We start from the raw sequence: 11,046 nt of genomic DNA, 5'->3' as shown, positions 1-11,046 counted from the left end.
AGACTCCAGGGGGGTCCTTTTTCGTACAGTTGTGTCTCTCGAGCCCGAAAAAGTATAAAACTATGCTCGAAAGAACCGCCCGGTCATTACAACCGAGGAGTACTTTTCGTAAATAGTGTTCTTGACCCGAAAAAGTAAAAAAGCGGTCGAAAACACGTCGTTTTGGAGCCAATAACAAGTGTGAAACGACAAACACCCGACAATCTTTTTAGTTTAAACGGTCGAAAAAAGAGCTTTAAAAGCGACCACCTCTCATTTTTTAACGAGTCGAGAGGGGGACTCGGCAATCTTTTCATCTTTAAACGGTCAGAAAAGAGCTTAAAGCAGACCTCCATTTTTATTCTCTTTAACGAGTCAAAAAGGGAAAAATACTCGGCAATCTTTTCACATTTTACGAGTCAGAAAAGAGCTTAAAGGTGACTCGTCCTAGAGGAACGAGTGGTATAAAAGGTAGCAACGGGTTCCGGCAATGGTGGAACTGTTCAAAACATGTAATGGTTAAGAGGCTGGCTAATAAAACCACTCATCGCTGCGGTTCCTCAGGAAAGGATAAACAACCAAGTGAGAGCATATGATCGGCCAAAGAGATGGTAGCAATGGAATGAAACAACCAAGGCTCATCTAGCAGAATTCAACGGATAAAAATGGCAATCACGAGATGTAAATCGGGTATGGGTTCATTTTTACACAAGCTTGAACCATGGAGAACTTTGCTTGGATTCGGTTTCATGTTTACACAAGCTTGAAACGAAAAACTATGCTTGTTATAAGTTCGCATGCCCCCAGCATAATAATGCAAACCGAGGTACATGCCCCCCAAGCTTCATTGCATTCGAAAAAGTGGATGGAATGAAGGTTCACTTTCGAGATCTTGGAAAGACTCGACTGGGATTTTACGAGATCTTAATCAAAGACTCGATCTGAAAAGGGAAGTGTTTCTTTTTTTAATGAGGTTGACACAGTAAAAGAACTATCCTCATAACCCGTGTTTCAGTTTTTAACGAGCTTGACACAAGATCAGGAACTATGCTCCGACACCTAGTTTCATTTTTTTAAGGAGCTTGACACAGGAAAGCGAACTATGCTCCGACCAGACCCAGTTTCATTTTTTAAGGAGCTTGACACCGGAAAGGAACTATGCTCCGACCAGACCTAGTTTCATTTTTTAAGGAGCTTGACACCGGAAAAGAACTATGCTCCATCCAGACTTCATCATAATGAACGGGAAGTGGAGGCCCCCAAGAAAGTGGCTCCGGAGGGAAGGCCGACATCTTGGAAATCAGGACCTAATGCCCCCAGGACACTATGCATGATGGTGTCATCACTGGGTATAGGCACGGGAGAGGTGGCCACGTAGTTGATTTGCGGCGAGGCAGATGCAACTTGTGGATGAAAGCCAGGAGGGAAGGACGAGTGCGCCAGAGGGGCTTGTGGACGAACGAACGATAATTGATCGAACATCACGATTCTTCCATCGTGTGGAAAACAAACCACACGGAAAAGTGAAGAAACAAGGGCTCCCATGGCATACACATAATCACGACCAAGGAGAAGACTGAAGTCTAAAGAACCTTGGGTAACCGAGACATCGATATAGACAGTCTTGCCTCCCAAAGTGATAGGAAACTGCGGGAGGATCCCTAATGGCTGACTCGTTCCTCCGTCAAACGCGGTGAGATGCGGTGCGACAGGTACAAGCGATGGGGAACCCAAAGCTCGCCAAGTAGTAACGGGCATAAGACTAACCGATGCTCCTTCATCTAACACAGTGCCAGGCAGCGCCTTATTGCAAGCATAGGCGGTGACCCAGAAAGGCACGTGGGATGGAAGGGGAGGGGTAGTCAAACGACTCCAATCAAAAGAAATGACCGAACTACTTGGTGGGGGAACCATATGGTTGCCCCCCTGCTCGGAAAGAACCGAATCTAAATTCTCCGGAGAGGTTTCAATAGGAGAACCTTTATCAAGCTCAGGAGAATCTGAGGAGACGAGAAGAACATGAGAATTTTGCTCTTCCGAAACAGAGTGCTTGAGAGGAGGTGAACTCGAATCAACACCCTTTCCGACCAACGACGGGTCTGGAACAGGCTGGGAACAGCCAGGTTCGGGAAGAGGGGCTTGGACAAAAGGGGGATCTGAAGCGATCTCTTTGTCAACAGGGGCGCGATCTTCAGTTGTAGAAAGGCGTTGATAACCAGCGGGAAATGGATTCGGAGGAGCAGCAAAACTTTCCAACACAGCAGAGGCTTTATCCATGAGGGGACAATGGTGAAGGGGATGTTTGCCTTCACAAAGTCGACAGGGGATTCGAAACTTCCCTTTTTCCTTACCATTCCCAACCGATGAGGTAGCATCGCCATGATCATCAGTGGATGATGAAGGGCAGGCCGGATCGTGAGACCAAACTTCTAATACCCTGGGAATGCCAGGACAATCACGAAGCAGATGGTCCTCCTTGCATAATCGACAAGGAAACTTAACTTTCCGCTGAGGAGCAGAAGGTGACCCGACTTCAGGTGTACTGGAGTGGATAGCTGGACTCGAGAGGGGGACTTTGTGTGTAGGCTCTCCCTTAGGGGACTTCTTCTTCTTGGTTTTCCTCTTCTTCTTCTTAGCCACCTGGTTACTCACATCGAGAATTTCACCAGGCGAAGTACAAGAGGACGACGTAGAAGTAGGCGTCGAAGGGGAGAGATCCACCTTAGGATCAACATGATGTTGTTCAGGTGGAGGGACTGACGGACTAACAGCCGATACGGTAGGGACCAAAGAGGTTGAAAACAACCACACAGGCAACCCGACAGTTAACCCTGGTAGGGACAACGTCGCCATATACGGAGCACCAACATTCCCAAGAGGAGGGAATTGTCCTGGGTTCCCATCAGAGGGGGAACCTGGGTTAGTGAATCCTGGAAAAGTTGCCATAGCAAATGAAAACGAAACCTACTCAAGCTAACGCACACAAGATCTAACCAGGTGATGTTATCGTGGCCAAATTAATTTTAAGACGCAAGGACCAAACTTGACCTTTTCATATTTGAGGAGTCGAGAAAAGGACAAAGATGACTCCAGTCTCCTTCGAATGTTTAATGAGCACGAAGTGACAAGACGCTCACAGGCACCTTTTCGTTTAGGGAGTCCGAAAAGGATCAAAAGCGACTGCTCTGGAACTCTAGGTAAAGGGTGTGCCAAACTTTTCGCAAAACCACAGAATACTTTTTAGGGTACGGGTGGTCAATCTTCGTGAATGCTGTGTTCACTGCATTGCGAATTGTAAGGTGGCAGACTCGGCTTCCTATGGATAAAGGATAAAAGCCTAGTGGGGTCTCCCTATATACGCAACGGTACGTGGGAGCGCAGTCCGTGTTAGACCACTATCGAGTCACAGAAGGAGGAATCACCCAACCTAATGTGAAACAACAGTGACTATGTTTAAAGACGCCGGAACACGTCTCTAACCTAGACCTCTAGATATTTGCGTTTAGTTCCAATGCGTTTTTAGATTCATTCGGTTCATTTTATAGTTGATCTTGAGATTAAGTTTCGATTTCAAGCTCTATCGTATGTTCTCTCACAATTACCTAGATGCAAACTACATGCCAAAGAATACCATTTTGTTCGATGAATTCTAGCTACGAAAGGGCAAGAAATTTTCTATCAAACAAAACAAGTACAAGCAAACAAGCAACTTAATGCAACCTTAAGCGAGGAAAGGAAACTTTTCTTTTGAAAATGCAAATCAATGAAACATTCTTTTCCTTTTCGATTTTTTAAAAGCAAAGCCACTAGTTTGATTTTCTTTCAGTGACACAAAGCATCTAAAATAATTTGGAGGAACCGGAACACCAAGTAAACTACTTAATGAAAGCACACAAAGTTCCCTAAACATTCAACCAAAGCTTCCAAATCAAAGGAAAACAAAGGTCTGCACGAGCTATGTAATCTAAGCTCGTCAAGACAAGCAAGGATTGTAACAAGGAGGAAGCGAATGTGAACTGATCGATCCAAACAATCGTAATCTATGCTTGGTAGTGAAGAAATCGAATCAACATAAAAAGGTGGTTCAATAATCGACACTAAAAATCAACCAGCAATAAGCAGTGGAAAAGCCTCAAGCAAATCAATAAGAGGGTTGTGGATGAACCTTGAATAGACAAGTAACCCAAGCAAATGGTTTCTCGATGAAACTTCTAAAGGGCTAGGTCACATGGTCGCAAGACTCACTCGAATGAAATCAAAGAGAGAATGTCCCTTAACCAAAAGCAATCAAAACAAGCTAATGAGGGACAAGAAACAACAGGGGATAAGAAAGATTGATGAATTCAGGAGATAAAGTTATAAAAACAACTTTTAGGAATCAGCGCAAGTTTTACACTGAGCACCCGAGATGATCAAGGGTCAGCGCAACTTTTACACAGACCACCCGAGCTGTCAGCGCGACTTTTTCCCCAAAAACCGAGCTGATCTCAGAAAAACAGAGTCAGCGCGGAATTAAGCTAGAAAAACACAGTCAGCGCGGAATTAAGCTAGAAAGTTGCGCTGACATCGCGGATATACACGTATTTTCCGCGATGATCCGATTTTCAGCGCGACTGTTAAAATTAAATCCGCGATGGAGCTCAAAAATAGTGACAGGCAAATCAAAACTCCCAAATCAAAACAGCCAATCTTTCAATCAAACAGGGGCATCTCCCAGATCAACCCAGGAAACGCAAAAGACTGATAATTAATCCCCAATTTCAAAAAGAGAGCAATCAAATTCAAACACAAAGATGGACTCAAGAGACAAAAAGGCTGATTCCCCAGCGGAGTCGCCAAATTGTTGAGAAGGTAAATCCCCTCTACGGATAGAGGCGATCCCTACTAGCCCAATAGGGGTCTAGCAACAATCACACAATGCTGCCACGCATGTTCCTAGTTACAATTAGACAAGAAGTAAAGAGCACCTACTTGGATTCCTGCGCTGTCGTTGGTCGAAGAGATGTCTCCTTCGCTCCTTCGCTTCGGCTGGTCACAGTCCTCCGCGATCCCCGCGAACGGACACCTGCACACACGAAGAGAAGGCAAACGCAAGCGTGAAATCTAGTAAAAGTAACTATATGCCAGTCAGAAAAGACATAATTCACATTTATCCATTGCATAAACAAACGAGAATGGAACAATAATAGCAGTCATCTATTATTAATCAGAATAGAGAAGAGTACAACCAAATGTTCTGACGTCGATAAACTTCTCAGGAGGGATCAGTCAGCATGTATCTCAAGCATTCACCTTTGAGGATGGTTCTCCCAAGACAAACTAGTCTCTCTCTCTCACACAAATGTCACAAACAAACTTCCCAAAGCAATCAATCACTTCCACTCCTAACACACCACACTTATAGCAGCAATCTGAGCACTACAAGCTCTGTACAATCCAAGCTAAGTCTAGCTAGTTTCTAACCCCAAAAACTAGCTGCTCATGGTAATGGTGGAAGTTTATATAGGAGAAGGAGCCTCCTAAAAAGGTGGAAGGATGAGCTTATCTTCAAGGGGAGTAGTTGCAAAGGGTCGAACAGACATGCCATAGAAGGGAGTCGATATTCACAAAGCTAACAACCAAGCCTGGAGAGATCTGGAAGGCTGGTTGTTTGAACAAATTCGCCCAAACTGGATCAGCGCGGATTATATGGAGACTGCCGCGCTGTCAGTACATAACAATAACTGAACAAGTCATGTCAGCGCGGAAGGACACGCGAAAGCCGCGCTGTGCGTCATCGCGGAAAAGTGATGTTCTTCCGCGATGGCAGCGCACGAAATAGACTGTGGAGCGCTGGTCATCGCGGTTATTTTAGGAACAGACGCGCTGATGCACAAAACTTTGGAAAAATGGGTTTTAAGCCAGTTCAGGGATCAAACACTTAGTGATTGTGACTTCTTGGACACAGCAGGGCGACTGACAGGAAGGCAGTGATAAATTACTGTGTAACACCCCCCCATTGGTGCTTTTCCTTCTCTATGGTTGTTACTAGCTTGTAAGTCAGGGCGGTCACGCTGGTAATGAGGTCCCCCGCATCCCCAACAAGTGAGGCGTGGTAGACCTTGAACCAAATGTTGTGGAGTTCTTTGGAAAGAGTTACTTCCCTTGGGACCCCTGCCCCTACTTGTTGCTCCTCGCATATCACCTTGATTTGCACGCGCCCTTAAATATGCGAGTGAAGCTGCACTAGTAACCATTGAAATCCCTGCTATCGGTGCTTTGGGTACAACCCTGTTTCCATATGGTGGTGGCCTCAAACTTCCTCCCTTGGGGAAGGTACGAGGGGCCTTCCCGATAAACCTTGGTTGGCGTGGAAAAATGGTTTTGTTTCCACCCTTTAAGTCTAAGTGTTCTTCGACATAACAAGCATGTTCCACATCTTCTGCAACTGAGGATGGTTTCCACATCTGCACCATTGCCCTAATCTTAGGGTTCAATCCATAAATAAAATGATCTGCTTGGCACTGGTCAGTATCCATGTAGGAGACATACTTGACCAATTCCATGAATCTAATTTCATATTCTTCTACCGTACGATTTCCCTATACCAAGGTATGGACGGCTCCTACATGTTGTTCTTCATAATACGCTAGTAGGTACCTTTTCCTGAATCTCTCCTCAAATAACTCCCAAGTAACTGTACCCAAAGGTGTAGTTGACGCTCTAAGTTACCACACTAATTCAAAGCACTATCTATGAGTGGGAATATTGATATTTTAGCTTTTGAATTGGAATTATAATCCCTTAGTGTGAAGCACCTTCTCATTCCTTCTAACCAAGCTTCTGCACGTTCGCTGGCATGACCTCTTGCAAACTCCGGGAGCTTAATCTTTTGGAGCTCCCTAGTAATGTCCACGATTAGAGGTCCTCTATTAGAGTCTCTTGATCCCTCGAAATTTCCTAACCTTGATGGAGGGTGCTCCACTTCCACTTCATTTGTTTGGCGCCCTTTTAAAGTCTCTTTAATTGCTTCTAAGGAACGCAAGATGATAGTCAATTCTGGTGAAGGTAATGGGTTATTTGTAGGAGGTCCTTGTGATGACTCTCCCTGACCTTGATTTCTTCGCGTCCTCACCATTTTGAATTTTCCAAATATCTGCATGATGCGCAAGACTCATTAATCCCTCTTAGGACTTGTCCCTCTTAACTGACTCACATACATGTGTATTACGATAGTCATAAGTTTTCCTTTTACTATGCTCGCAAATGAGCATTATTAGTACTGAGAAGATTCCCAAGGATCTACCAAATCCTCTCATGTGTGAGTTCTACATAACTTACAAATTTTATCTTGAGACTCGCTAGGGTACTAGTGCAATGTACTTGTAAGTCACGCTCTAACACAAATTGTTTTATTTAGTACCATAGCTATAATTTAATATTGAGCCAATTAATAACTTGGTTTAAATAAGTCAAATACTAATGTGAATAATACCCTTTTTAGTCATGTCTTCCTTCTATGGCCATTAGTTGTTCCTTCCCACCCTTTTATATTATGTTTTTAAAATCCTTTATGTCCATTTTATGAATCTTGGGACCCCCTATAGGACATATAAACAATTGGTCTCACCTCTTGAAGAGGCAATGTCTTTGAAGCAAGGTTCCTAAGCAATTATCCATGAATGCATACATATATATATATATATATATATATATATACCTATTTGCAATAATTAGTTTAAAGAATAAAAATTACATTGCCAAAATAAATGTGACTTCTTACTAGCTTCATAGACAAAATCTAAAATATTGTGGGATGAAAGAATGCCACTTTGTGATATTAATAGAATGGAGAATGAAAATTAATATCACCTATATACTTGCAAAACACATAAATCTCAATTTCAAAATGTTTTTAACTTATAATTTTCATAACTTCTTAACTCATCGAACTAATGGAATTGAGAGAAGCTTTTAGGTCAATATTTGTGACTTAATTTCGATAGATTTAGATTTTTCTTTTGTTTATGTAGTGTCTTTCAACAAATCCCATCTCAGTCTCTGATCATCATTCCAACGTCATGAGATGCTGGGATGATGCACAAAATCATCCCTTCTCTTGTATTTTGGCATCAACTTGCTCATTCAGAGCAAGGGTAAGCAATACTTATTATCATTGGCTTCAACTTACTTGTTGGGTCATCAAAGAATATGTTGATACTCAACATTGGGACTTGATGTAGATCATCTGTTAGAATCTCATGATCAGAGTATTAGAAAAATATCATCTTCCTTCAAACAATGGTTTATACAATGCAGGCCAGCCTTAAATACAAAGATGCAAACCCAAGTAGAAGATATCAACTCAATTCTTTCAAGAGGAAACTGGGGTTCAGAAACTGAACATGCACTTAAAATTCTTAACCTAACCCTAATTGAACAATGTGTAATTAGGGTTTTGAAAATTCAGAAGGATGTGGCACTAGGCATCAAGTTCTTTGAGTGGGCTGGGCAGCAGAGTGGCTACAATCATAGTGTGATAGCCTCTTACACATTCTTCAAGATGTTGTCTAGGGTTGGTTTATTTAGGGTTATAGAGGAGTGGATGGATTCATACCGGAAATAAAACCCTGGTTCTAGTCCAAGGGTTTATTCCATTCTGATAATGGGATATTCACTTGTCGGGAAGTCTGAATTGGCTCTGGAGTTGTTTGGGTGAATGTGGTTTCATAATTTGAGCCTGGATAAGTTTTCGTACAGTGTGTTGGTTAGAATATTGGCAAAATAAAATTCCTTTGATGTCATAGATGTTATTGAGAAGCGAATGCTACAGTGAGGCCAAGGTAGGATTGGGGGGCTCTATGAAGATTCACGGTTTGTGCAAGATGGGCAAATTAGATGAAGTGAAAGGCGTGCTTGATGAACTGAGGAGAAATGGTCTTACCGTGGATGAGGTCGTTGTTGTTTCTCTTGCTAGTGCTTTCTGCAGAGACGGTAGGATTGATGAAGTTGCGTTGTTGATTGACGAATTGAGAGAAGAACAGGCTATTCGGACTTCTAAAGCATATGAGATAGTGATCAAGCATCTCATTGAAGAGAATAGAGTGAATGAAGCGTTGGATTACTTTAAAGAGAGGGTTTCTCAGGGGTTCCATCTCAGGCCTCGTTGCTATGGTGCATTGGTTGCTGGCCTTTTGAGATGGAAGAGACACAAGGAGGTCTATTGTTTACTGAATGAGATGAAAGGCAAGCATATTTGTCTAGACACGATCACTATCAATGCGGCCATTCGTTTTTTTTTTGCAGAGGTAAGTTTGTTGACATTGCAATGGATCTCTTCAATGAAAGATCAAAAATAGGGTTTTCTCTGGATAGGCTTACTTATAATAAACTTACAAATGAGCTTTGTAGGATGGGAAAAATGGATGAAGCCTATAAAGTTGTGGAGGATGCGATGGCAGCAAGTTTCTTCCCAGGCAAACATACACTTGTTATTCTTGTTAATGCTCTGAGCAAGGCAAGGAAATTTGATATAGTTCACAAGCTTCTTGATGCCAGAATTGAATGGAATTATGTCCCTGATTACTCAACATCTGGTAAAATCATTTCTAGCCTCTGCGAGTCTGGAAGAGTAGATGATGGATATTTGTTGCTTGGCAAGTTGAGGAAAATGAATGTGGTGCTTAACAAAAGAACTTACTATGCATTAATAGATAGCTTTTGTGATGTAAAAAGGGGAGATATGGCTTCCAAGTTGCTTCTTGAAATGCAAGAGAGTGGGCATGTACCTAGTCGCTTAATTGTGAAAATGGTATTTTTTGTTCTTTGTGAAACAGGCCAGATTGATCAGGCTCTTCAATTATTAGACGTACATGTGTGTGGTTCCCCTCCAGATACTGGTTTGTACAATAAATTTATAAAGATCATCTGTCAGGCAGGCAGGCCTAATATAGGGATAAGAATTCTCGAAAAGATGCTCGAGGATAGCTGCACACCTGATGCCACATCCTATATTAACTTGTTACATGGCTACTTGAGAAGTAAAAGTGTGGTTAATGCCCTGAACTTGTTTAGAGAATTGCTAGCAGAAAATATCTTTCCCATGAAGCTTTACAATGTTATGATTAGTGGCCTTTGCATGGCAGAGAAACTGGAGCTTGCCCTTATGTTCTTTGAAGAAATGATTAGCAAAAGGCTACTTCCCAGCCTTGGATGTTATGTGAAACTTATTTATGCCCTATGCAAGGAAGGAAAATTTAATATGGCACTATGAATTTTTAGTGGTATGAAGAAGAAAGGATATCACTCTTGTACTTTCGTTTACAATGTGCTCCTGGGCCACAGCTTTAAGTTACGTGAGGTTAACCAGGCGTGGTTTCTCTTTGATGACATGTGAAAGCAAAATTGTGCTCCTAATGTTGGAACTTTTAGTATTTTAATTGTTGGGTTATCTGATGCCCGGAGGCTAGAATCCACCATAGGAGTGCTCGAAGAAATGATGGAGCAATGCTTTGCCGCTGACATTCTTATTTATAACATGCTACTCTGAGGCCTTTGCAAGGAAGGTAAAATGGAACTTGCTTGTGATCTATTCAACAGAATGCCCAAAAAAAAGTTGTGCACCAAATGCATCAACTTATGACTCCCTAATATATGGTTTATGTAGAGCAGGCAGAATAAATGATGCTCAGAAACTCATGGGTGAAATGTTAGAAAAGAAATTGCATCCTAATAGGTATATAAGCCATTTGTTGAAGATGGTGTCTAACCGAGGCCCAAAATTTGTATGAGCATGCATTCTTTTGTTTCTGGCCATATTCAATCTTGGTGAGAGCACGTGTGTTGTTGTTCTATTATGATGATTATGAAAAGTCAACTAGATAGGTGGAGTATGAATCACCTTCTAATACATAGGGGAAGCAGAGTTGAGAGTAAGGTGGAGAAATCAGTTCCACATACTTTTATAAAAAAAAATAGCGGAGATTTGTGTCTAGTGGGTCTTGGGTCCAGATTTTGAACCCTCTCTGATACCACGTGTAAGGCTCCATCTTAGGGTCATCTAACATAACTAAATTTCTTTAAATTCAA

The 11,046-nt window shown here is 42.2% G+C and overlaps 1 pseudogene; it reads left to right on the top strand.

The window, feature by feature from the left end:
• The first annotated feature begins 8,843 nt into the window (after window positions 1-8,843).
• On the top strand, window positions 8,844-10,748 carry LOC149153309 (pentatricopeptide repeat-containing protein At1g71210, mitochondrial-like; annotated as a pseudogene).
• Window positions 10,749-11,046: the final 298 nt, after the last annotated feature.

This window comes from Pinus tabuliformis, chromosome 9, assembly GCF_031772625.1.
Source record: "Pinus tabuliformis cultivar Carrire ecotype Pingquan chromosome 9, CPIR1, whole genome shotgun sequence".
Classification (NCBI taxonomy): Eukaryota; Viridiplantae; Streptophyta; class Pinopsida; order Pinales; family Pinaceae; genus Pinus; species Pinus tabuliformis.
Note: the sequence above shows the minus strand (reverse complement) of the source record. Positions and strands in the feature narration are given on the sequence as shown.